Source organism: Halichoerus grypus, chromosome 6, assembly GCF_964656455.1.
Source record: "Halichoerus grypus chromosome 6, mHalGry1.hap1.1, whole genome shotgun sequence".
In the NCBI taxonomy this organism is placed as follows: domain Eukaryota; kingdom Metazoa; phylum Chordata; class Mammalia; order Carnivora; family Phocidae; genus Halichoerus; species Halichoerus grypus.
Window position 1 is genome coordinate 14,379,349 of NC_135717.1, and position 27,093 is coordinate 14,406,441.

The window sequence follows — 27,093 nt, forward strand, 5'->3', positions numbered from 1 at the left end:
GCGAGGGCCAAAGGTACTAGTTAAAGTTAACAAGGAAATAAAGATTTAAGTGTGTGAGCTAAAGCAATGAAGCTAATCAATTCAAAGATTTAAAAATAAACGTGTGACCAGCGGATACTGGAAGGTAAGGACAGGGAGGGCTGTAGGGTAATGGGGATCCCCTTGTCCTTCATGAGAGAGGATGGGGAGGTTCTATTTAAAGTGGGGAACCAAAAATGCAGAAGCATTTCCTCTGGAGCGATTTCACCCACCGAGGGCACTAACAATTACAAATGGCTCAAAGTAGTGGCCTCGGACGTGGAGGGTTCGGCTGATGGGGACTCTTACTTTTTGTTTGTACCCACTTACATTGTTTTTTTATTATCCTGTTCCTGTATTACTTTTATAAGGTCAGACCATAAAATTATATGGAGAGCATAATCACAACTATATAATTACCTAGTCACATCGATATTCATATGCATATTCATATGTATTCACACAGATGTTCACATATGCATGTTCATATGTACAGCCATAGAAAAGTTATTGGAAAGACATAAAGCAAAATGTAAATACTCCTTATTGCTGAGTGATGCATTCACTGTAATTGTATTATTTGTTTCAACCTTCCACACTTAGTGCCGTGGATCTATTTCATTTTTATAGCTAGGAAGAAACTAACATGATTTTACAAACGGAAGAGCCTGCCTGTCATTTCCTCCACGTGGGGGTAGGACCACAAGGACCCTGAAGGCAGACAAAGGCTGCTTCAGGGCCAGGGGTCCAGTGACCCACAGCCATCATGCATGAGCACGCATTGTGTCTGCAGCCATAGGCCTCGGAAGACAGAGCCTTGGCCGGCTAACATGAAGGGCTAGTGTTACCCAGCAGTGTGGACCCAGATGTGCGTCTCTTATACCAATTTTGATTTTGAGCAGAACCGTCTCCCTGAGATTGTCCAAGGATCAAACATGAAGGGCTAGTGTTACCTAGCAGTGTGGATCAGACAGATGTGCGTCTCTTCTACCAATTTTGATTCTGAGTGGAACTGTCTCCCTGAGAATCTCCAAGGATCGAGGACACGCAGGTAATCAGATGAACACACCTGCTGGAAGGAATTCTATACCAGCGTCATAGGAATGCTGAAGCTTCGCCTGCCAACAGAGGACGCTTTTGGCAGAGGATTTTGAGTTGTTCTTTCTGAAAGCAATTAGACAAAAAGTTCAGCTGCTTTTTTAAGGCTCCTCCTTCAGGCTACTATAACCTCGTTTAATTAATAAGTTGAATATGAAAGGATTTAATTTTAATAAATTTTTATGGATCTTCCTTTGAGATCCTCCAATAAGGTTTCCCTGCTAACTCTTCCAGACGTTTCTGGCTGCTCATACATCCAGACACCTTTCTACAAGGTGGGGGCTCTTGTTGGCGGAGTCGGGAACCCTCTCCCAAAGACAGTAGGAGGCAAGGGACTGTGGGTCTGTGGGAAGTAACCGCACACACTACCTAACCTTGACTGTGCAGAGTTTTCCGGGATGGCACTTTGAATCCCTCACTAGCTGTCTTAGTCTGCTCAGGCTGCTGTAACAAACTCTCATAGACTGGGTGGCTGAAACAACAACTGAGAGATTTATTTTCTCAGTTATAGAAGCTAGAAGTCCAAGATCAGAGTGCTGCCATGGTTGGTTTCCAGTGGCCACTCTCTTCCTGGTTTGCAGATGGCTGCTTTCTGTATCCTCACATGGTGGGAGGAGAGAGAGAGCAAGCAAGCTCTCTTGTGTCTCTTCTTATAAGGGCATTAATCCCAAGATAAAGCCTCCACCCCATGATCTCAACTAAACCTGATTATCTTCCAAAGGCCCCACCTCCAGATACCAACACATTGGGGGTGAGGGCTTCAACAGGTGAATTCTGGAAGGGACACAATTCAGTTGAGAGCAAATATGGACGAAGATGGACAAAATCAAGCAGGAGTGTAAAAGCCTGTTGCTTTTTGTTATTTGTTTAAACTTGAACTAGCACTATATTGGCTGGAAGAGACTATTATAAGAGATTCATAGAGAAAGGTACTGCACCCCTGGAGATTTAGCCTCATTTGGACCAATTTACATAAAATGAAAAGCATGTAAATTAGATTCAGTCAATCCATCACTCAGATGGAAAGTAGTTTGAAATTCACCTATTATTTCAGAGTTGACAGCATAAGAATATTTGGAAATAAGACATAGTGCTGAGGACAATTTTTTTTCCTGAGATTTCTTCTCATTTTTCCATAAATCTAAGGGCACCCAGGGGAAGGCTGAAGGTGATCTAGCCACAGGGGATGTCAATTCAGCCGTTCAGTTGTTTGAGTGGTAGGGACTTAGAACATCTCTCTGCTGGGATCCAGATGGTATTAGAGAAGAAGTCACCACATTTGTGCTCAAAAAAGTTACAAACCTACCAGGATAGGAATCCCAGAGATTAAGTAATATCTGGTCCATGCACCTGAGAATTATGCACAACTCAGGCAGAGAAGAGTGACTCCCATGAGCAAGCCACCTTGTTGAGCTTAGTCCAGGTGGCATAGGGAGGGTGGCACTGGGCACAGACTTCTCACCTGCAGGCCAGACACTGGTGCTCTGCAGAATGCCACACCCCAGACAGGGGACAGCATTGGACATATCATAATAGGACACAAGGTCATCCTAACAGCTAGACAGAAGACGGAAAGCAAGATGGCGGTCACCACGGGGACATCTGCTGCCAAGAGGAGGGTCCCAGCTGACAGAAGCAAAAGGCAGAGCCCAAAAATAAGCACAAGCTAAGATGGTGAGTTCACCAGGAGGACATCCCGTGAGGCCTCTTGGTCAGTCTCTAACCTTCACAAAGACACTGTGATGCAGAGGAATCTGCTAAAAGAATGCGCAGCTTTTCTATGCTCGAGACACATTAAAAAAAAAAAAAAAAATCAACAAAAGTCTACAAAGTACAACCAGACTATGAGCTCCTTGGACACAAAGTTCTCCCAGCATCAAGCCCTTTGTCGGGCATATAAGAAGGACTCCAAAATGCTTGTTGAATGCACGCATGCATGAATGAATGATATAAAAGAGTTTGTCCTCCTGAAAACCACCATGACAGAGAGGAAATCAGATCCCCTGGAGCTACCATCCTGCCACAGTAAAACCTGGAGCAAAACACATCTCCAGGGCCAGTGGGAACAGAAAAGTCAAATTTGGGAGCAAGACCTCTCATGGAGCCATAATGATACTAGAAGTTTCTCTGGAGACCATGTCCATCTGGCACGAAAAGACAGAAGGAAGATTCCTCAGAATAGGTCATGCATGGAAACAGTGAACATTTTTCGAGGAGCAGGAAATTCTACAAAGAACGTTAAGTAATACCTCAGTTGTACCTTGTGAGGTAGGATTAATATTATCCCCAGTTTACAGACGAGGAATTAAATAACTGGCCCAAAACTGTGGAGCTGTAGGTAGTAGAGTGGGGAGTGAAACCCAAGTGGCTTGGCTCCAGAGACAGCCTCTCCGGTGGCTGTCCCTAGGACAGAAAGACAGCAACAACTAAAGGCATTCCTTATCCCAGAAATATGTATCGATGCTGGCCCTATTCGTCCTTCTGGAGCCATAACATGAGGCAGGACCTCTGCTCTACAAAACATACACACTAGTCCGTCTGTAAATAAATGTCCTGGAGGCCAGGGTGAGGCTCAGAAGGGTCCAAGGAACTGAGGCATGGAACCTTCTCCTCTGACAAAGCAAAAGCTCCAGGGCAAGGTAATGTGGGAGTGTAAAAGGCACGACAGAAAACAATGGAGGTGGGGAGCATTCACAGGGAACTCCAGGAACACAAGAATGGGCGCCATGACTGAGGGAAAGGAAGCCACCTTCAGGAGCCCTTGGCTGAGGGCATCAGAGGGAAGCTGATGGATCAGAAGTGGCAGGCAGGGAAGGACACCAAGAGGAAAACAAACATGAGTGCAAGATCCCCCACTGTTTGCTGTCTTCTTCTGTCCCACAGCCAGCCAGGAAAAGCAACACTGGATCGCTTCCCACACTCCATTCGAAGCCAAAGAGGTACAAAAGCCAACCTAATTTAGTCATCTTCCCTCTGTTCTCCCCTGAAATGACCTTACTCACCAGGTCCAGGGAGCTGTTCTGAGTTGGAATGAGAAGATTTGCCTATGCTTTCTGCTTCAAGGCTGCTGGGGATTGGGGGGTTTCAGACCGGAGGGCGAGAAAAGAAGCAGATTCCCATCAAGGTGCTGGCATCTCCAAGGGGGCACCTGCCAGCCCTCTCCCACCTCAATGCTCTCTGCCCTCCCCTGTCTGTGGGTATCTCCCCATCGTGCCCCACACACCACCCCTTCATGTCATAATTCCCTGATGCTAAGGGTGGCCCTTCCTCAGTGTCCAGCTCACCTCGCTCAAGAAGGAGGTCTTTCCCAATCCTCTAAACACGAAAAAGAAAAGCAGCATAGCAGAGTGGTGTTCAAGCTAAACAGACCCCAAGCCTGGTCCTGGCTCTGCCACATTCTAGCTATAAAACTCTAGACAATGCAACCCTTCCAAGTCTTAGTTTTCCCACCAACAAAATGGGAGTCAGAAGGTATTCGCCTCATGGAACAGTCATGAGCATTACCTGGGATTATCCAGAAAATACTTTGCACAAAGCCTGGCACACCATAAGCAGTCAGGATACTGCCGAAGACCCACAGCAACGGCATCAGTATGGCTGCTCACGAACATCAGTGGGTGAGGAAAGTCCGGGCAAGGAAGGGAAGGTAGGACACAGAGTTATGACCTCAGTGGCTCTCTGCTTGACTTCACCTGGTGCCACTTTAGATAGTCCCTGGGGTAGTCCCAGACCTCAGTCACGAACTGGGATGGCAAGGGGGCACCCTGGTGCATCTGGTGACTTCGGCACAGAAACACAACAGCAAGAGTGTGAAGTTTTAGAAGTGGCCCAGAAGAAAAATGGAGATGGTTGTGAAAGGAGTAAAAACGTGGAATATATATATTTTTAAGAGGAGTAGGATGAACTGTAAAGGTCTGGATGCCATAGCAAGGCCCAGACTTTCAAGAAGAATGGGGATGATCCACGGAAATAGGAAAGATCCAAGAGACGTGCCTAGGAAAGTAGTGAGAAAACAGGAAAGAAGCAAACCAAAGATGATGAAGCAGCCTGCCACGAGGCAGCCATTCCAGCCACGTAAGAGCCACTCACAGGCAGGGAGAACTCTGGTTCCAATGAGTCAGGCCCCTGTGTTGTTTTGATTTTTTGCTTTTTGATCTGGGTTGGACCCACAAACTGGGTTCCCCGTAACACATGGCACCGTGCGGGTTACAGGTGAGCCAAGAGATCCCCATTCCAGAGTTTTCCTTCTTGGCACTATAACCTTTCTGAAATATAACCTTGGAAAAGATGCCTCTGGCTTAGAAAATTCCAGAAGGACAAGAACGTCAAAGAAAAAAAAATGACAACAGCATCATTTAAAAAAAGTGGTTTTGACAAGTTGAAAGCTCTGGGACGTCTGGATAAGTAGGGACCATAAAGATCATAATTCTCTTCCCATAAAAAAAAAATGGTATTTTAAAAATATAAGAAAGAAGAAGGGAAAATTTGCCCGTTTGTAGATTTTTTAAGTTATTAATAATTAAGCCAGGGTAGCACTGGAAAAAGAATAAATGCAGTAGTGAAGCTGAACTAACAGATCAGAATTTCAGCCCAAATGAGTATGGTGATTTGGTATGTAGCAAAATCGGTGTCTCTAAATCAGTGGATGGATTATTCCGTAAGTAGTACTGGAAAAACTGAAAATCATTTGCAAAAAAATAATAATAAAGTTAGATCCCTATATCATACCACAGCCAAAATTAATAGTTGACAGACTTAAAAATTTAATGATAAAAATATATATTTTATTAGACTTCTGGTAAGACTGGCAAATCCATCTCCCTCCTGTATCGTCTCTCCTTTCCAAAACACTGCTCAAATAAGAAGGAAGGATGGCAGGCAGGGAGACATTCCTCTGTAAGCCACAAGGACAAAGAGGAGGGAGAGGAGGTTTCAGAGATGCGGGAGTCACAAAGCGGAGGGGGTGGTTACTGCCTTAGCAGAGTGAAGGTTAGGACAAATTCTGTGCTCAGCTTGAGTCTATTCAAGGGAGGAAGCAGCCAGTCAGGGCCAGAACCCTGAGAGGCACACCCTGGCAGTGCTTGGTACCACTGGAGGCCTGGGGCAGGCCAGACAAAGGGCCAGCTGGTCAACCTTGGCAGAAATGAGTAAGAGGGTACATCAGGCCCCCTGCAGGGCAGAGGTAAGACACCTACTCCAAACAAGGGATGTAGGGGCCCGACTATGCACAGAACTGCCCCCCACCCTGACCCCATGTCAAACTTTCTGCACCCAAGCTCCTTGGACCTCCGCTCCACAGCACAACTCCCCAGGACGGCAAGGGACTTTGTTAGAAGCCGCTGAATACTATTCAACTTTTTAAGCTATGTGCAATACACTACAGTAATAAAAAGTGGGTTTTTTTAATTTAAAAGATAAATTTAAAATTTTGAAGTAAATATGTAATCTTGAGGAAGAGGAAGAGTTTTCTAAGCTTGACCCCAAACTTAAATATTTAAAAGGGGAGGGGGACCTGGGTTACACAGTTGGTTAAGGGTCAGACTCTTGGTTTGGGCTCAGGTCATGATCTCAGGGTCCTGGGATCAAGCCCGTGTCGGGCTCCACGCTTAGCAGGGAGTCTGCTTGAGATTCTCTCTCTCTCCGCCTCTGCCCCTCCCCCACTTGCACACGCTCTCTACCAAATAAATAAATCTTCAGAAAAGGGGGGGGAGGATAAACATTCAATTACATATATTTTAGAGCAAGAAGTTAAAGATAATATAAAACAGCAAATGTGGAAAATTTTACATGTAATAAACAAAAGGTACTATTCTTCCTACCAGAGTGTGCCTACAAGTCATTTTTTTAAAAGAATATCTGAGTAGAAAAACAGACATAATACATCAATATGCAATCCCCCCAAAAAAATCAAATGTCTAATAAGTATATGAAAAAAAAATGTGCATGCTTGCTTATGATCCCAGAAATCCAGGACAGAACAACAATGTGAAACTATTTTGGCTATCAAATTTCAAAAAGCAACTAATGCCAGTAGGAAATGTTGGTGAGAATATGTAAAAATGAGCCCTTTCATACATCCCAGCCTGAAATGTAATGGGAACAACCTTGAGGAAAGCTACTCAAATCCTTGACCTGGTCATTCCACTTATAAGAATTTATCCTTAGAAAAATACTTCCCGGGGTGCCTGGGGGGCTGAGTCTGTTAAGCATCCGACTCTTCTTTTCTGCTCATGTCATGATCTCAGGGTCGTGAGATTGAGCCTTGGAGCCTGCTTAGGATTCTTTCTCCCTCTCCCACCCCCACCTGCTCTCTCCCTCTAATAAAAAAAGAAAGAAAGAAAGAAAAGAAAAGAAAAGAAAAAGAAAAATGCTTCCGAATGTACAAAATTTTTCAGTAGTAAAGTCAAAGTCAAAAATAACCATTTGTATCCACTTGGGTAATAGCATGCACTCCTTAAAAATGATGAGGTAGGAGCACATGTAACAATCTGGAGAGACATCCACAGTTCATTAAGTTAAGAAACAGCCTATACAACAGTACTGACACCACAACCCTTTTTTTTTTTTTTTTTTTTGAAGATTTTATTTATTTATTTGAGAGAGAGAGAATGAGAGAGCGAGAGCACATGAGAGGGGGGAGGGTCAGAGGGCGAAGCAGACTCCCTGCCGAGCCCAATGCGGGACTCGATCCAGGGACTCGAGGATCATGACCTGAGCCGAAGGCGGTCGCTTAACCAACTGAGCCACCCAGGTGCCCGACACCACAACCCTTTCTAAAAAGTAGAGGAATACTTTGTTAAGTACCCACAACCCCCACATGAACGCACACACAAAACAAACTGGGAGATTTTAGCTCCAAACTATGATCCACGGTTATCTCTGGTTTTGTGGGATAAAGAGTACATTTTATGTTCTTCTATTTGCTTACTTTTTAATGTTTGGCCACAAATCTTTTGCTTTTGTACTTAACATTTACATAGGAGAAAGCAGTGACCAGATGGCTTCGGAAAGCCCTGTAGGGTTGAAGAATCTTCGTTCCCATCATCCCACAGGGGAGTATATTCCCGAAAATCTCTAAAGGAAGGCGGACAGGATCTAAACTGGGCAATTGGATGCTCCAACTGCTTTTCACCACTCTGTTAGCTCAGTCTGGCCGGCTCACCAGGGGACTGATGACAGCCAGCATCTGGCAGGATGGGATGGCCAGGGGGCAAACGCCAGGGACAGAGCTGTGACCACAAGACATGCCCTTGGGCACCCAGACGGGCCTGAGCTAGGAAGCCCCCACCCACAAGATGCAGCAAGAAGCTCTGGAGGAAAGGAAGGGGTGGGGGGTAAGTGGGAGGCACCCCTTCCAGCCCCTCCAGGGTGAAGGGCTTCGGGTTCCCTCCCGGAGGCACCAGCTGTTTACCAGGCCTGGTAAATGCAGGAAACCAAAGGGCTTCCTCCAGAAGAGTGAAATGTGGGGGCGCCTGGGTGGCTCAGTCGTTAAGCGTCTGCCTTCGGCTCAGGTCACGATCCCAGCGTCCTGGGATCGAGCCCCGCATCGGGCTCCCTGCTCCGCGGGAAGCCTGCTTCTCCCTCTCCCACTCCTCCTGCTTGTGTTCCCTCTCTCGCTGTGTCTCTGTCTGTCAAATAAATAAATAAAATCTTTAAAAAAATTTAAAAAAAAAATTAAAAAAAAAAAAAAAAAAAGAAGAGTGAAATGTGACCATTGGTGCCTGCCTTAGGAAGGCAGAAAAAAAGAATGGTAACCTGCCACACCCTCGAAGATAAACGGTCTACACCCGCCCAAGGGCTCAAACTCTATTTCCCGGTGATTTGCATTATAATACCTGACCTGCTTGCTGTTATTTCTGACTGAGCTTTCCGCTGCTGTCCACCCAGGTTTTCTCGGCCCATCACCTCCTTCTGCCAATTACCTAATGAGCTGGAAACTGCACTGCAATTCATGAGGGGAGTCCCTATTGAAGAGGACCCTACGGTGAATTATTTGATTTTAACGCAAATAATTACTCCCTTTATTCATCTGTTCCGACGTACTCAAACAGTCCCTTTATAAACGCCTTCATTTTTATGTTTACTTTGTTGCCTCTCCTGCTTCTCCAAAGAATTCAAGACACAGTTCCTTCAACGGAAAGACATAGTCCATTTAACTCCTATTCCTCCCCAGAGGGAGAAGTGTGTGAACTATCAACTCCATTTGATGCTAGAGCAAATAATCACGCAGCAAGTGAGGGAGACGAAGATTACTGCAGTGAGAACCACCTTGCAAACCAACACGGGCTGATGTCCGAGTCTCAGGATCACAGAGGCCCAAATGCAGAGCTAGATCCTCCCAGCACCGTCCTCCAATTAAACCTAAGAAACGTCTCTAACAAAGCACGGTGCCAAGAGCCGTGGAGAAACCACACACAAATGCACACGCACGTGCATGCACGCACACCACCAAACCCCTTAAAAGAGCCTACAATGTAGAAGGGGAAGAAGTAAGTTAGCTCATGGAAGGTCTAGTTCCTCAATGGAAGGGTGCCTTTCTTTTGTTTTACCTTCCCAGGACTCTAATTCTAAATATGATACCTAGCACAAGCCAGTAAGCCTAAGAGTAAATGCGTAGGTTCGTGTTACACAAACACCAAGGAAAGAGAAATTAAATTCAACTGTGGGAACCAAGGAGCAGCACTTCATTAGGAAGGTTTGATTCAACTTGGCCTGTGTGCTGCAGAAGCAGTGTGGGCAAAGACACAGAGGTCTGTCATCTGGCCGAACTTGACCACAGTGCTCTCGATGCCCAAGGAGGTCAGACGAAAGTCACTGCGGAGCCCGGAACGTTCATGTCAGGGAGATGCAGCTGGACCAGAGCGGTATCACTGACCTTGTCTTTTCAATGGATGGACCGGTGGGAGCTGGCTCAGGTCCAGGTCAGAACAACAGCAGTGGCAATGGGGTCAGAAGGTCGGACTGACACACAGATAAATCCCATGCGGATGGGGAGAGGGGGGCCAGAGACAGCACGAGGCTTCTTATTCTGAGTGTCCGCGGGGCCGGAGGCTCCCAGCTGTGTGTTGAGGAGCAAACGGTGCGATCTGTTTGGGCCGTGTTGAGTCTGTGGCACTGTGGGACAATTTACATCTAACATCTGGTAAGACTGGATATCACAAGAGAGAGTGCAAGCATGGAGGGAAGAAGGTTGTTCAAAGAGAGAAGCTAGAGCGTGAAAAGAAAGAGGCCAAGGCACGAACTTTGGGAACACCTACACTTGAGAGTAAAGGGAAACATGGAGACACAGAAGTGTTATGGGCTGAAATGGGTCTCGCCCCAGATTTAGATGTTGAAGCCTCAGAATGGGATCCTAGTGGGTGATAGGCTTTAAAGAGGTTATTGGGTTAAAAGATGGTCATTCAGGTGGGCCCTAATTCAATGTGACTGAGTCTTTCTAAGAACAGGAATTGGGACACAGACACACACAAAGGAAGATCGTGCGGAGACAGAAGACCAGCACCCACAAGCCAAGGGAAGAGGCCTGGAACAGAGCCCTCCCTCACAATCCTCAGAGGGAACCATCCTGCTGACAGCCGATCTTGGACTTCCAGCCTCCAGAACTGTGAAAAAAATAAATTCCTCTGGTTTAATTCACCTGGTCTGAGGTGCTTTGTTACAGAAGCCCCAGCAAACTCATACAGAAAGGTAAGAGTTGAGAAATTAAGTCAGGAGAGTTCATTCAGGAGGACGTTCCATGAGGGAAGGGGAGGTCAACAGCGTCAAATGTTTCCCGGCATGAGAAATGAGTCCACGTGGTCAGATTTTAAAAATGAGGATGTCAGTGACCTTTTAAAAGCAAGTTCACAATATAGTAAGTATATAAGACTTAACATAGCGGGGGGCCAACAGTAGGTGTGACCGAACCAAAGGGGGTTCGCTTCTTGGGGAGTCAGAAAGGGCACCGGGTTAGGCTGTCACACAAAGAAAACTTTTATTTGCAGCAAATAAGATCACCGGGAATGGCTTCCAAAGCCCTGACTCCCCGAGAGAGGGTGAATGTGTTCCTTTTGTTTAGGGTTAGGGTGAATATTTAGATAGGGAAGCCTTACCATCTTGTGTAGAAGCTGGTGTAAAGTCGCTCGTGTGCCTTAAGGAAACATGCCTATACATACATCGGATGTTACGTAAATTAGGCTGAGGCTCCTCCCTGGGCAGAGATTTTAGTATTATAATGAGGTAAAGGTGACTGCAGTTCATTCCAGAGGTCACTCCATGGCCCATCTGCGCAGGCGCGCGTCAGGTTTAATTCAAAGGGTCTGGGTGGTCTGGGCTGGCTGGAGATTTCATCAGGGCATCACCTGGAGGATGGTTTCAGGTTTCCTTTGTCTGAGTTAAGGGAGGAAACCAGAAAGAAGAGCTTAGGGGACAATGTTAGACAAAGGTTAGTGAGTACAAGCAGGTGGGCAGTAACGGCCAGGTCTTGGGGTCTAGCTGGTGGCATAGGGTTGGCCAAGAGCAAAGGGTGAACGGGCCTGACAAGAATAAGGTGAAAAAGTGAGAGCGGCAGGGGCAGACCCTCCTTCTCTGAAGCTTTGCGGTACAGAGAGGGAGGGAAATGGGAAGGCAGTGAGGTCAAGCAAAGTCTTGGGTTCATTTGTGTTTATGAGCTAAAGGAAGGAAGATTTGAGTTGAGAAGTGGAAACCCATTAGATTAATGGCAAAGCCAAGTCTTCCTTATTAAGGAGTAAGGACATCTGTTCCTCTGAAACAGGAAGGAAGAAATTTGAAGTAGAGGTGGAGAATGCTGATGTTGAGGGAAGAGGTGATGGAGTTCATGCCCATGATCCCCCCAAGTAGGAGGCAAGGTCATCCATTGAGAATGCATATGGGCGAGAAGAGTGGGAAATTAAGAATACACATACAGTGAATAGGACAAGAAATCAGCCCGGAGCTCAGTAGAAGGATTGGTAAAAAGAATCTGGGACCCAGCTGTTGTTGAACAACATAAATTTTTAATGGAGTCAATTTAGCTGACTGAGAACTTGAAGAAGTAAATGGTTGGTTTTATTCAAGGTCGAGGGTTGCAAAGTGAAGACAGTAATAGGTCAGGAAGATCAACAAGTACAGGGTTCTTGGGAATTCAGAGTAGAAACAGTGGCCCAGGGCTCTAGGCAAGGCGTACTAATGACCTCTAAAGACACAGTCATCACAGGTTACAAGTCAGAAAGAGGCCGCTGAACAGTTATCCTACAGAAGTCAGCAAACCATAAGCCATGGGCCACGACCTGGGCCACCCTTTGTTTTTGTAAATACAGTTTTATTACAACACAGCCACACTTATTCATTTACATCTTGTCAAGGGTCTCCTTCCTGGTATAACAGCGCGGGGGGGGGGGGGGTGAAGAACAAAGCCTAAAATATTTACTATCTGCCCCTTTACAGAAAAAGTTTGCCAATCCCTAAAAGGAACAGGCTGTAGTGTGAAAATCAGGAAGAGAGGGAGAGCCAAGACCAGGCCAAGCTGAAAACCAATGCAGTAGGCAAGGGTTTGAGAAAAAGGAACCATCACGCAGCCCCCGCCCACGACCAAGGGCCAAGCAATTGTGGCACAATTCAAGGCAAGGACTGGACCCTGAAAATCCAGTGCAGAGAGCAGGCCTGAAGTGAGGGAGAATGCAGGGAGTTCCACCTGTCCACCAGGTGCAGAACCCCCACTAGAAGCCCATACTGGAGGAATTGGAGATAAATCAATATGAACAATGCAGCAAGAATGAGGCAGAGACCTCACCGCAAGTTCAGTGGGTGGCCACCAAGGATGAAGAGCCAAACTGAGTCCAGGGTGTGGCCAAATGGGAAGATGGTAAAGTCTCTAAGTCAAATGCAATACAGGTTATCTGAGACTTAGCATACACACAACTGCCCCAGCTGACATTCCTACCCTACCAACTGGCTGTGGATTCTCTTGTTCATGAAGTAGGGTTTGCCCACATCTACAGAGAGCTAGAAACGCAAAGATGGCAGGCCATCTCGAGCAGGACCAAATCCAGTGGTACAAGGGAGTGGGCATCCACGTGAAGGTAAAAAGAGTGTTCCAAGAGGCAAATGTCAGAATCAGAAATATGTATGAAAATGTTCTGTAGAAGTTTTCCACAGCCCCTGGCACATCCCGGACAATGAGAATTACAGAGGTCGGAGAGCTTGGGGGCCGAACAGCATGGCTTCTGGAGTATTCATGGGCTGTGTGACTTTCAGCAAGGTGCTTAACTTCTCTGGGGTTTGGTATTCTCATCCACACAAACAGAAACAATCATGGTATCTACCTCACCAAGTTGTTGAAAGGATTAAATGAGTTAACATATGTGAAGTACTCAGAAAGGAGTACTTATATAACCATTAGCTATAATTATACTGCTTCAATCTTAATGCTAATTTCCACGTGCCCCTCCGTCTTCTCCTCTATTTAAAGGCTTGATCTTCTAGGGCAAAACACACACAACCCAGAGAAAGCAATGTCCATTTCAGTTCCAGAGCTTCACGTCCATTGTCTTCATCTGAAGGCAGTTGACAAAGCATAAAGCAATGGGCAGGAAACCGTCCTCATCAACACTGACATGCTGAAAGAGGTGCCTTGAGTTGGAAAGGCAGAAAAAAAGGATCCAACAAAATATAATTTATTAGTCATCTGAACACGTCACGGCTGGGTGATAAATGCCAAGAACATCAATTATGAACTATTCTTACAACAGGTTTAACATATTCACCACGCCATCAAGAAACCTGTATGTCGAGGGTGTTCTTTATTTGTTTCAACGACAGGAGGAAAATATTTGGGGTAAAAATGGTAAATGTAATTATTTTACATGATGTAGGGCAGCCTGCATCAGTGTCCCACCTGGGAGCAGGCTGCTGAACACCTGTCAAGGTGTCAACTCAAACCACAGACGCACAGAACTTCGTCAAGCTTCTGCGTAGCTAACGGAAGTTGGTGGGGGGGGTGGGGGAGGGAGGGGATGGAAAATCACAGGTATAATTAACAGTACGTCTCTCGGTTCTTAGGTGTCTTTAATGTGACTATATCTGCAGTCTTTCTGGATGTCTCTGTCCTGGGATTCCCCTGCACTGGGAGCGGTGCTGGGGCCAGTGGGTAGGGGAGGGGCAGAGGTCATTCTCCCCAAGCCTCAGCCTGCCACTTCCCTCCTTCTGGTCTCAAGTCCACAGCAGCCCTGGCCTGAGACTGTGGGTCTCAGAGTCCTCCCCTCCAAACACCAAGTGGTTTAGACTAGATAATTCCTAAGGTCTCTCCCAGCTCTCCGAGCTTCTGATTCTGACTATATAAACGCTGGCCAGGGTCAGGAGAATGCACTGGATCCTGAAGGACAAGTAAGTGCAAGTCATTTGTAATCATGATACCAACTTTTAGTCTCCAATACTGGAGCGTACATGTTCAGAGATGGGCCTTTAATGAATATTTAATTGCTCTAGTCTTTTTAAGAATATATAAAGATGGGAGGCAGGGTCCAGGCCCCCTGTGTTCCAACCCTACCCTGAGTGAACCAAAATTACTGTAGTATCATGGAAAAGCAATAGTTCCAGAAGCCCTCCATGGGAAGCTAAGTCAGGAACTTGATTCATCTTACCAGGTCTTGCCCACCCAGTGGGGCCCAGAAGCAGAAACAGCACCTGGGGCTTGATGGTGGTGGCCAGGGCGAAGGAGGAGGAGGGGGACAGGCCTAATAGGTGAAGGGGATTAAGAGGTCCAAACTTCCAGTTATAAATAAATCACAGGGATGTAATGTACGGCTTAGGGAATCTAGCCAATAATATTGTCATAACTTTGTATAGTGACAGACAATAACTAGACCTATCGAGGTGATCGTTTTGTAATGTATAAAAATACTGAATCACCATGTTGTACACCTGAAACTAATCTAATATTCTATGTCAATTATAAATCAATAAAAAGGAAAGAGAAAGGAAGGAAGGAAGGAAGGAAGGCAGGCTCGCTCGCTTGCTCTAAGCCTGCTCCAGACCCAGGCATCAGAATTCACATTTGAACAAGATCCCCAGGTGATGTGCAGGCACCTGTCTGAGAAAAGCTGTTCTAGACCCTGGTTCTCAAAGTTGACTGTACAGTGGAATCACCTGGGTCGGGGGGGACGCGAGGTCCCATCCCCCCAAGATTCCGACATCACTGGTCTGGGATGTGACAGGGCATCGGGACTTTCTTAAGGCTCCCCAGGGGATTCCAATGTGCAGACAATTGAGAAACGCTGAACTAAATCCTCCACTTTAGGTTCTAAAACGCAAATCCAGGGCCAGCCAACCTCCCCCTGGAAAGATCTGTATCACCTTTCCCAAGACCACCGCCGGGTCACCCGCTCACCGGAGTTCTGAAGGTGGGTCACGATTCCAAATCAGTACCTGCCTCTTGCATTTACCTTCGTGTCTGAGATTCTTCCCTGTAGCCCCTAAGCTCCTACAGGGAGTGGTCACTCCCACAAAGTGATACCAGTCAGCAGCAGCGCTCTCTCTCTCTCTCTCTCTCTCTCTCTCTCTCTCTCTCTCTCTCTCTCATGCCAACTGCAGGGTTCCAAATCAGAGGACAGAACTTTCTTCTCCGGCAACACCTTTCATACAGGGACCTTCAAGCACATGACCTACCCCCCCCCCAGGGCCAGAGGCTAAAACTGAGGCGGCCAAAAGAGCCCACTGCTTCAGCCCCTTCTGCTATGCAAGATTCTGAGTCCACCTGCAGCATAAGTAATAATTTAAGGCCAACGGAGAGCTCTGAGTGCGGGCCCATTGACAGGATCTGCCAGCATTTATCTTTCCCTCATTTTTTTTTTTTTAAAGATTTTATTTATTTATTTGACACAGAGAGACACAGTGGGAGAGGGAACACAAGCAGGGGGAGTGGGAGAGAGAGAAGCAGGCTTCCCGCTGAGCAGGGAGCCCGATGCGGGGCTCGATCCCAAGACCCTGGGATCATGACCTGAGCCGAAGGCAGACGCTTAACGACTGAGCCACTCAGGTGCCCCTCCCTCATTTTTAAACAGTTGATTCCTCCCTATTGCCTACTGCCCTTTGAGGGCTCCATGGATTCTGTGCTTCTGGGTTTTTGAAAGCAGCATTTACCTCTGGGTGTAAGAAGCACAGAACGTTGGTATTCGTTTGGATAACATAGAAACCAAGGCGGGAGGCAGCTGGATCTAGCAGAGCTTAGAAGCAGGTTAGTGTCCACGAACCTAACTTGAGGGCTGGGTCAGAGAACGCCCCGCCTCGGCTGAGGGCAGACAGTCCGTCCTCAACCTGCTACCATCAAGTGTCTCATAAAGTGGAGGGACTGAAGCGACCCAGAAGACAGACCTAAAGACACAATCCCCACAGACCCCTCTTTACAGCTCTACATCTATGAGTTTGCCCCCCAAAAGCGATCTAACTAAAGCAATTTCACAAAGTCAGATCCTGATCTTTCTTGCAGAGAGTTCGTCTTTGACAGGCAAGGGAAGGTGGAGATTTTTAGCTGGTTAGTCACGGGCCTCCAGTGGTGGTGACTCCCTTCTACCGCATCCTAACCTGGGACCCTGGGCAAGTTGCTGAACCTCGATGCACCTTCATCTGTTCATCTGTAAAATGGGGACAATGCTAACCACCAGAGAGCTGCCGACACCGAGTAAGCACTCTATTAGCACTTGCACTTGCTGCTGGATCTGGAATGTGTGTTTCCGTGTCTGTGCATCAAATGAATCATCGACCATAGACCAGATTAAATAGCAGAGCAACTGGTTTTTAAGAACAAGCAGTAGGAATGCTGGAGGCTGAAATGCTACATCAACGTGCAGTACAGATGTTTGAAGTTTTCTTACCAGACTATAAAAATGTTTACACAGTAATTAGGCCTGTTATCAGTACACAAACAGATTACACTCTACAGAATGAATGAACAGCTCAGAAACCCTCCCATTTTTCATCAGGTTCAGAGTGCTTTCCTAATTCTTGGGTTTGCCAAAATAAATTCATTTTCTAACCGCACAGGGCCACCGCTGAGTGCAGGGAAGTGGCACCGGGATGGGGATATCTCCCTGGCCTTCATTTTCCCCATCTGTAAAATGAGATAACCAAGGCCCCTGCTCCCTCTTCAACTCCATGGCTCTATTACATCATAATCATTCTCTTCTGAGCACACAGTGGCTCTTCTCTTCGTCAAGAAAGGACGTGCTCAATTATGGTAATGATGGGGAAGATAGCAGTTCTGCTGAATCGCATAATGAGACTCCAATCCCACTCTGTTCGGGCGCATTAACACTGAGTTTGGGGCTGCTCATTCCTGGCACGTCAGCCCCCAAATCCAGTCTGCACGGTGAGACCATGCAGATATACAGCTCTTCCCAAATGCATCCTGGATGGCCCTAAGTAACACTACATTGAATGTTCTTCCTTTCCTGTTTTCAAGGGATAATATTCGCTGTAATAAATATGTCACCAAAATAATTAGCTAAGCTCCCTAATTTGCGCTTCTAAGTTTTCATATTGGCCAACTTTTGCTAATGAGAAAGGTGTAAGTGGTTTGCAATCATGATACCAACTCCTGGGCTCCAGTACTAGAACAATAATGTTTCAAGGCTCGGAGATGAACTTTTAATGAATATTTAATTGCTCTATTCTTTATAAGTATAAAGTGTGCTTTCAGTGAACACTCTGAATACCAAAGAGGCAAGATTCAGTTTCTCTTAGCGGAGTTATGTGTTCAAGTTTTCCTAATGATTTTGTTGCAAGGGGAAAAAAGGTCATCTGCGTTTCAAGCTTTACAGGAAGGAATTTTGGAGAGTAATTTGGATAGGGTTATTTGTTTTAGCAATATTCCAAAATCCTTCAGCAAAATGTAGATAGAGGTATCTGAAACACATAGGAAAAAAAAATATAACAGTACATGTACGGAAATGTTAGTGGTCCTGGGAATCAGAGTGCAGGAAGGTGCATTTCTGTGTTGCTTTAATTTCTTATTTAAAAAAAAAAGGTTTGCTTTCATCACTAAAAATGTTTTTTTTTTAAGATTTTATTTATTTATTTGAGAGAGAGAGAGCACGAGCAGGGAGGAGAGGGAGAAGCAGGTTCCCTGCGAGCAGGGAGCCCGATGTGGGACTGGATCCCAGGACCCTGAGATCATGACCTGAGCGGAACACAGATGCTTAACCGACAGAGCCACCCAGGCGCCCACTAAAAATGCTTTTTAAGCATAAAACAAAGAGCCACCGACCAGACAGCTGGTACAAAGTAAACATCCTAATTTCTGTCCCAACCAGGACCGTGGGCTTGGGCATTAACATTTCCAGAAATGAAATGAGAGGGGAAAAGTGTGTAGTAGGTGGAGTCTCGCAACACCCCATTCAAGACACTTGTGGCCCTCAGTGTCTACATTTTAAAATAATTTTTTCCTGATTATAAAAGAAATGTATGCTCATTTTCAAGAGTGTAACAATCATTTGTAATGACAGCAGTGTTCATATATTTAGTCCACTTCTTTCCATTATTCTATACCATGTTTTAAATGAAACTGCAATCATACTAGAGATGTGGTTTTGGCTGCACCCAGAATTAATTGGTACACTAGAAACCACTAAATTAAGGTCACCAAAGCATTTTCTCTCCATCTGTTACTCTTATACACGACATTTTGTTTTACCCTCTGATGGATAAAAACTCGCTTTATTGTACCAAGATAGTGCATACAGAAGGCAGAGCTACCAGGGTGATCTTTTGAAGACATAAATTATGTGACTCTCCCACTTAAAACCCTCCAGGGGCTCTCATCAGACTCATATAAGACCCACACTCCACAAAATAACTTTCCAGGCCCCCCACAAACTAGCCCGATTCTCCGAACTCGTCTCCTGCCACACTAGCCTCCTTCCTGTTCTTCTAATGCACCTGGCTCGTTCCTACCTCAGGACCTTTGCACTGGAGCTCCCACCGCCTGAAGTTCTTTTCCAGATCGTTCCCAACTTACCCAGCTTAGCCATGGCTCTTCAGTGAGGACTTTGTTGACTACCCAATCTGAAGTGGCCCCTGCATCTGTCTCAAATTATATCATCAATTTTTATTGCCTATTTTTATTTTTCATCGGGGGTTACACCACTAGAATTGGAGGGTACCATCTCTACTTCAACATGTTCCTCAGTCCCTGAACCAGAGATGCTCAATAAATATCGGTTGAATGAATGAGAATGTTCTCCAAGTATCCAGATTTGTGGGGCAGGAGATAAAGTAACCTACTTAAACAGGCCTTATTCACAGCAGCACTGCCCCTTAATGAGACTTTTTAAAATAGGTCACCACCTTCTCCTGCAGCCTGGTCATGGACAACTGCCCACAACACCGCCGGAGGGAAAACAAGTGAGTTATTTCGTCTTGGCCAGACCTCTGTTCTGCTTATCCAGACCATCACCTAAACCAGAAACCCAGTGGCCACATTATACCCTTCCCTTTCTCCTACTCCCACCCCTACATCAATTAATCAGTAAGTCCTGCCAACTCACCCTCCTGGGGCGGAGATGTCCAATATCTATGCCACTGATCATTCCAGCTTCCTTTCAGAAAACTCCCTCTCCCATTCCAATGACCTACCCAAAGCTCTGCTCGTTAGACACTTCCTCTAAGCTTTTGGAAGGTAGAATAATGGGATGATGAAGATGATGAGGATGAAGATGATGGATAAGTTTTAGAGATTATTTACTTCCGTGGTATCACCTGAGAGGAACCAGAAGGTAACTCCTGCCACCAAGATCCCCCCGACCACCGAATTCCCATCTGCCCCATCTCTGGCTCTTCAGTCCGGTGAGTCCCCATCACCACCACTAGTACCATCTCTTGGTTTGCTTCAAGTGTAAGCCAGAGTTGGTCTCTGTTGCCTGCAACTTCGCTGGTGTCCACACTCTGGTGGACACACTCTGGTCTTCTCCCTGGCAGATCCATTCTCCACAAGGCCCCCAACCAGACTTACCTAAAACTCGAATCTGACCACACTGCCCGCCCCCAATGGAGAAATGCTGAGCGCCTGGTCCTGACCAAAGGTCTCCATCCATCCTTCCAACCTCTTCTCTTGTCGCTCCCTGCCTCCACCTTTAAGCTCCAGGAACTGCAAACTCCAGGCTGCTTTCTCACCTCCCACCCCTTGCTCACCCTATTTCCTCTGCGTTGGGACCCCCGTTCAAGGCTGACCACTTCATAATCATCCTCTAAGCTCAGCTCAGACATCATTTCCATGCTGGGCTGGAGGCCTCCCGTTCCTGCTCACAAATGTGTATCCCTAACACACGGTCTGCCTTCCCCACTAAACTGTGAATGCTTTGATGACAGGCACTGTGTCATATTCATCTCTATATCCGGAACCACATAAAAGGCACTGAATGTATTTTAGCCAAAAAAAAAAAAAAAAAAAAATCTAACAAGATGTTAAATGATTAAAATCGTAATTCATTTTGAAAACCCCAGGCTGGATGCAACAATGTATTTTCATTTTCCTCCTTTCTAGCCATATTCAGAACAACCCTCAAACGGAGCCACCGAGGGATCAGTCCATGCTCTGCCCATCTTGAGGGATGCTTTCACTGCTTAAGAGTTAGGATGCACATTGTTTTAAAAAGCGTCAAAGGCTACTGCCGGTGACCCTACCTGATGGTTCTCCATCATGAGAAGACATTTCAGACACTGATGGTACCAGTTTAAGCCTCGAGTAAAGGGCAAAGATGCCACCTACCCGATACCAACGTGGGCACGGACAGGAAACGTGCAAACAAAGCAGCAGCCTATAATCACATCAACCTAGCCTGGAACTTCATGCGGCTCCAGTGTGGGCGCACATGGAGGGAGGGCCTCCCCCTCCCCAGCTTCCCCTGTGCCTGAGCTTACTCACTGGGAACGAGGAACGAGATGCTGACCCGGATCCACTCAGCAAACATAGGGCACCCGCTCCAGGGCGGACACTAAACAAGGTACGGAAGGTCAGAGGTTACCAAAACACTCTTCAGCTCATAAGCAGTAGTGTGGAAAGATCCCTGAGCTTAGAATCAGGAACCCCAGCCTCTTAGAATCAAACCCTAAACCATGCCTCTTACCCACAAGCTGCAACAGCCTCAGGACAGTTATTTACCTCCCTTGGCATCAATTTCTAAATATGAAAAACAAGGATAACATGAACTCAAATGTGGAAAAGTGTCTGGTACCAAGTCGGGTCTCAGAAAGCTGAATGAAGAGGGTCTCCAAAGACCTTAAATGTCCCAAGACCTACCAGAGCCAGAGAATTCCTCTCAATATGAGAACTAGCGCCCCCTTCTGCTACCCTATGAGCACTGCAGGGGCTGCCAGGATCGGAGGGGGCTGGCAAAGCGGGGACTGCAGCCCCAGGACCAGGCTCAAGGACCAGCTCACAGATACCTCTCCCCAGGCTGTTGACCCAGGAGCACGCTACGCCTCGCGAGGCCACTTGCTATGGAAAATAAATTTCTAGACTGGAGCCCAACCCTGCCCAATATTTAAGCCCTGATCAGAGGCCTCCCACTTTGAAGATAAATGTTCAACTCAACCAAGCAGTTGCCACACATACGCGCACCCTCACCCCACCCCAACCCTCCCCAGCACACTTAGCGAGAAAAGGGAGTTGTGTCTTTGTCAAGTCTTGCCTATCATTTTCTCCACAGAACCAGCTGAATTAAATTACTTTCTTTCTAAAAAGCCCTTATTCTGCACCCTCACTAAAGGCCTGATTACTGGCAATAGGAGCGTTCAGAGAAAGGTGATCTTGATGCACAGTTCTAAGAAGATTTAGCGCTCCTCCAATAAAATATCCTAGGGATTGTGTTACCAGAGTGTTTTGTTTTCATTACTCCGCTTGGATACATCCAGTAACCAACTTCAGTGCTGTAGACCCGCTTCTCAGTAAACAGAGCTCTTCTTCAAGCAGTCAGTGCCATGAAAAACGCACATGTCTGCAGTGAACTCAGGAAGAGGGGGCCGCGCCGCTGGGCTCCCACCAGGCAGGCGGCTGGGGAACACAGCCCAGGGCAGCCATGGGGTGTTCCCAGCAGCGGCCACCAACAGCCCAAGAGGCTAGCAAAGTTACGCAGCTCCAGGAATGAATCCTAAACCGGGTGTCACAGCCGAGCTCAAACACAGCAGAGGCCTGAATTGCCACCTTAGACTTCGGTCAAAGCCTCAGATAAACAAGCAGCAGATAGAACTGGGACTGCACCAACACTCCCTTCCACCCCACAAAGACGAACTAAAAACCACCAACAAGCCAAGGAGAGAAGCTGGAGTCCCGCTTCCATTAAAAAAATAAATAAATAAAAAATAATAAAGTCCTACTCTAGCCTCAAGGCAATTTCACACCAAATGGCTTTAAAACCCTTTCCAAAGCTCCCGTGCCTGAATTGAAAAAGAGTTTATCTTTTTGACTGAAAGCCAGCAGTTAAAGCAGCAGAACATGGCAATCTTAAGAGTTAGAGGAGTTTTCCCATTTGCACAAATGCTGTGTGTCTGGACATCCATAAAGGCAGAAATCTACCCATTCTTCCTGGAGAAGGTCACCTCAACTCTATCGCCGGGAAGGCTCTCGTTCACTCGAGAATGCCATCATTACGAGCACTCATCAGACTTCAGTGGACGCGACCCAACACAGCCACACACAGTACTTGGTGCTCCTCTCCGAGCCCGGGAAAGTCGCCCTTTTCTGCGGAAAAACAGGCTCAGGGCCTGGGGATGGCGCCCCAGTCTTGGCACCCAAGGAACTGCAAGCACACTTTTACCTGGGCTGAGGGCTTCAAACCGATTCAAACCGATGGAAGGCGCCTTCTTCACACACGCCTCCTCAAGGCAGAAAAGAGCAGTGGCAAATGCTGCTGCGGGTGGGGGCAGAGGGCGCACGTGGCTGGCGCCTAGGAGGCCAAACGCAGCCCCGGGTCCCCGCTCGGCACCGCTATCCCGTCGGGGTGCGGCGTCCTCCGCTCGCCCTGGCCCCGAGGCCCGCCCCAGAACTACCTGCTGCTGCCTAGGCGCCCTCGGGCCAAGTCTGAGGAAGTTCACTCCCGGTCGCGCCAGTCCGGGGAGGCTGGGGCACCGCGTAAACCCGGACTGCCCGGGACAACCGGAGCCCGCCCCTGCCCAGGCGCCCGACCCAGGGAGCCGCTAAGGGCCCGGGGGCCAGCCGAGCAGCGGCCAGGTCCCAGGCTGGGCTACCGAGGCCTCCCCGGCGATCCCCCGCGCTCCCCGGGGCCCGCGGACCTTCCCAGCCGTGCGCCCAGGAGGGCGAGCAGCCCGCGCTGGGGGCCGGAGGTGGAGGGAACCCTGCGTCCCGCCTCTCCGGATCGCCATGACTCCGGCTTCCTGGAGACCTGGAAGCCGCCCTGCTCTCCCACCTGGGCTGCCGTGTGGCTCCCTCTCCTCCCGCTTCCTTCCCGCCGCCCGGGCGCCCGCGGCCGGGGGCGCGCAGCCTAGCAGCCCCCGGCGCCGCGGACTCCGCGACCGGCGCCCCGCCTGCAGCCCGCGCGCGGTCCGGGACAGCCGAGCGGGACACCCGCGGCCCTTCCCAGCCCCACGCCCCCGGGCGGGCGGCCAGCGGCCACCCCAAGGGAGGGCCAGGTGGCTCGGGCGGCCCCCAGCCCGCCCCGTACCCTCTGCCCGCGCCAACAGGTATGGGAGGCGTTGTCCGCGGCCGGCCGCCCGCTCCGGGGCAGGGGCTCCCGCGCCGGGGAGAGGGGCGAGGACCGAGGCGAGAGGCGGGGGCGGGGGCGGGCGCGAGCGGGCGGCGGCACTCACCTCTGGCTGGGCCGGGGCCGGCCGCGCGGGCCCGCCGCCCCGAAGCCCGGGTTCCGAGGCGCCTCCGCGCGGCGCGGGGGGCTTCCTCCGAGGCCCGCAGGGAGGGGGCGGCGCGGCTGCAGGCGCCGGCGGGCAGCGCTCCGCCTGGCGCTCACACCCCCAGCCGGCAGCCGCGTCCCCGCGCCGGCATCCTCGCTGCCGCCGGCTCCCACGGCGCCCCGGGCCGCTCCCCAAGCGCGCGCCGGGCCGGCGCGAGCCCCTCGTCGGCTCGGAGCGCGATCCGGGCACGCTCCTCCCTGTCCTTGTCCTCTGCTCCCGTCTGGGGACGCGTGCCCCGCACCCCGGCACGGCGCGCTCCTCTACCCCTCCCGCTCCCGCTGGCCGTGCAGAGCCCCGGCGCGCGGGCTCAGCCCATGTGCGCGGCTGCCTCGCTGCGCCCCGGAGCCCAGTGGCCGAGGCCCCGCCGGAGTTGCGCGCCCTAGAAACTCCATGCAGCTCCGGCCTCCTCCCCAGCTCCTCCCCGGCGGGCCCCCCGGGGCCTGGAGGCCGCCCGCGGCGCCGTCCCCGCTCTGCCTTCGCCCGCGTCAAGAGCCGGGGTTCAGGGCTCGCCTCGGCCGCCCGCGCCCCGGCTTCTCCGAGGGACGGGGAGCCCCCACCCCCACCCCTTCGCCTCTCCAATGGCTCCCTCGGTTTCCAGGCAGCGCAACCTGAGGAACGCCTCGGCGCGCGCGCACTCACACTCGCGCACACACACACACACACACGCACTGCACACACAGGCACACACGCGGGGGGCGAGCTGGAGCTTGGCAGACGGTCCTCCTTCTTTTCCTCCCCAAAGAAGCTGCCCACGTTAACTCCGGCAAACTGCTGTTTCTCCGTATTGGACAACTCGCCCAAGCGCCCCCCACCTTAACTGCTTCGTCCCCGGTGCCCACACCCTTGGGCCACAGTCACACCTGCGTCCGCGCCCAGGGGGAGGGCCGCACGCCGAGTCCGGGGGCCGGAGGGGGATTCAGCGCGCCCACCCCTGCCACTATCTAGGGAGGCGCGCATGTGGCCATCGCACGACAACCTCTGATCCCGCTCCCCCGGGGTCTGAGAACACCTGGTTTGGCCCCCCGCTTCTCTTTCCAAGGTCATAGAATGGATTCGATGAGGGGGAGACGGCGTTTGGACACAGGTGTGAGCTAGAAATCTCAAAGGCTCTGTGCAACCGCCCGGTGCTGACCTCTGCCAGGTCCATCCTCAGACCCCACGCCTCAAGGGCAACATTTTTAGCTCAGTCTCGGGTCGACTTCCCCGTCCCTGGGCCCAGCTACACATTGCAACGAAGGTTTGTGTTGCCAAGCAAAGGAGAAAAATCAAAACATCAAGATGCGTCTCAGACTGTCCGGTAGACAGAGTCGGACGCCTTCCAGTGCCTTCCTGCTCTCCCCAAGGGTATGCCAAGGGAGAAGGGACAACCCACCTGGTTGGAGCCTTTCCTTACAGCACCCTCCTCTGCAGGCTCCCAAGTTTCGGGCCCCCTCTAGGTGGCACAAAGACTGCTCACCAGCTCAGTGCCTGTAATTCCCAGAATCAAAGAAAAGGTATATATAAAAATTCTCACACCAATCAGGAACAAAGCAGGGGATACTGCCCTAAGCCTCTGGTCCAAACAGCTCAGCAATCACCTCTCTGCTGGCTGGTGCAGCTGCCAAGGGAATGTGGGCCAGATTCTGCCAGCCAGACACACAAGTTAATCAGGCCTTGCAGCCTGGCCATGGTTCCTCTGAGTCTTCGTAACATTCAGTGCAGGCACCATTCCTTTGGCATTTAGCATTTTACCCTGTGTTATGACTATCTTTTCTTGAACCAGTGCTGCTTCCCAGACTATCTTCTTGAGCCACTGGCTGAGTCTCTTGTCCTTAGTTCAGATGTGCATTGAAGTCATTTGCAGAGGTTTCCACGAGGGGCTGTGGGCAGATGAACTAACAGAGTTGGTGAGGTCTCAGTATGATGTTTTCCTGTGATCTCTCCACTTGGATGTAAACAGCATCTTCTAACAACCGGTTGCATCCGTAAGGGATTGTTTTGTCACTTTCTGCATGGCAACCAGGTCACCAAAGCCCTGTGGCAAGTCTATACATTGTTTAAAAAAAGGGGGGGGGCGCCTGGGTGGCTCAGTCGTTAAGCGTCTGCCTTTGGCTCAGGTCATGATCCCAGGGTCCTGGGATCGAGCCCCGCATCGGGCTCCCTGCTCTGCGGGAAGCCTGCTTCTCCCTCTCCCACTCCCCCTGCTTGTGTTCCCTCTCTCGCTGTGTCTCTCTCTGTCAGATAAATAAATAAAATCTTTAAAAAAAAAAAAAAAAGGAAGAAAACCACAGACCCAAAATGGTCTCATCTTGACTGAGTTGCCAAACCCGGGCTTCATCCCCAACCTAAGTGCAGTTTCAACCTCCCTCAGAAATGTAATCTTAACAGGTTGGCCAGGAATTTGTCAATCCATGCCGATGAGGGCCCTACCACCTGGGCCCTCTCCAGCCCCCGAAGGAAGAGGAAATCACCTGCGTGCTAACCCCAGTGCCTGACCCAGCACAGTCCCTTTCTTTTACTAATAACTGTCTTGCCCCACCCTCCATCTATAAAACCCTTCCATCTTGTACAACTCCTGAGTGCCTCTCTACTTGCTAGATGGGGTGCTGCCTGATTCATGAATCATTTAATAAAGCCAACTAGACCTTCAGATTTACTTGGTTGAATTTTAACAACATGCACATGATGGAGTTTCCTGGTAGAATGTAGGGATCCCCATTTAACCAGAATAGGATACATCTGGCGGAAGTTCTCTGCCCTCGCATACTGCCCGTGTGGACTTGGGCCAGTTGTGTGGTCTCTCTAAATCTCACTGGACTCCTCTGCAAAATGAGGATAATTACAGTATCTATTTGATAAGGTTGTTGTAAAGATTAAAGGTGATCTTGTGAGGGACGCCTGGGTGGCTGAATCATTAAGCGTCTGCCTTCGGCTCAGGTCATGATCCCAGGGTCCTGGGATCGAGCCCCGCATCGGGCTCCCTGCTCTGCGGGAAGCCTGCTTCTCCCTCTCCCACTCCCCCTGCTTGTGTTCCTTCTCTCGCTGTGTCTCTCTCTGTCAAATAAATAAAATCTTAAAAAAAAAAAGTGATCTTGTGAAAAAGCA

The 27,093-nt window shown here is 49.1% G+C and overlaps 1 protein-coding gene across 3 annotated transcripts in view; it reads right to left on the reverse strand.

Moving 5' to 3' along the window:
* CALN1 (calneuron 1) overlaps positions 1-24,253 on the reverse strand; it is a 418,542-nt gene extending 394,289 nt beyond the window's left edge. The window contains exon 1 of one of the 3 annotated variants that reach the window (XM_078074520.1): positions 23,911-24,253. The gene's annotated coding sequence lies outside the window, so the exon portion shown is untranslated. Of the gene's footprint in view, positions 1-22,901; positions 23,398-23,510; positions 23,530-23,910 lie in introns of those variants that run through there. The other 2 variants (XM_078074519.1, XM_078074517.1) reach the window with 2 other exon arrangements.
* Between the last annotated feature and the right edge of the window lie 2,840 nt (positions 24,254-27,093).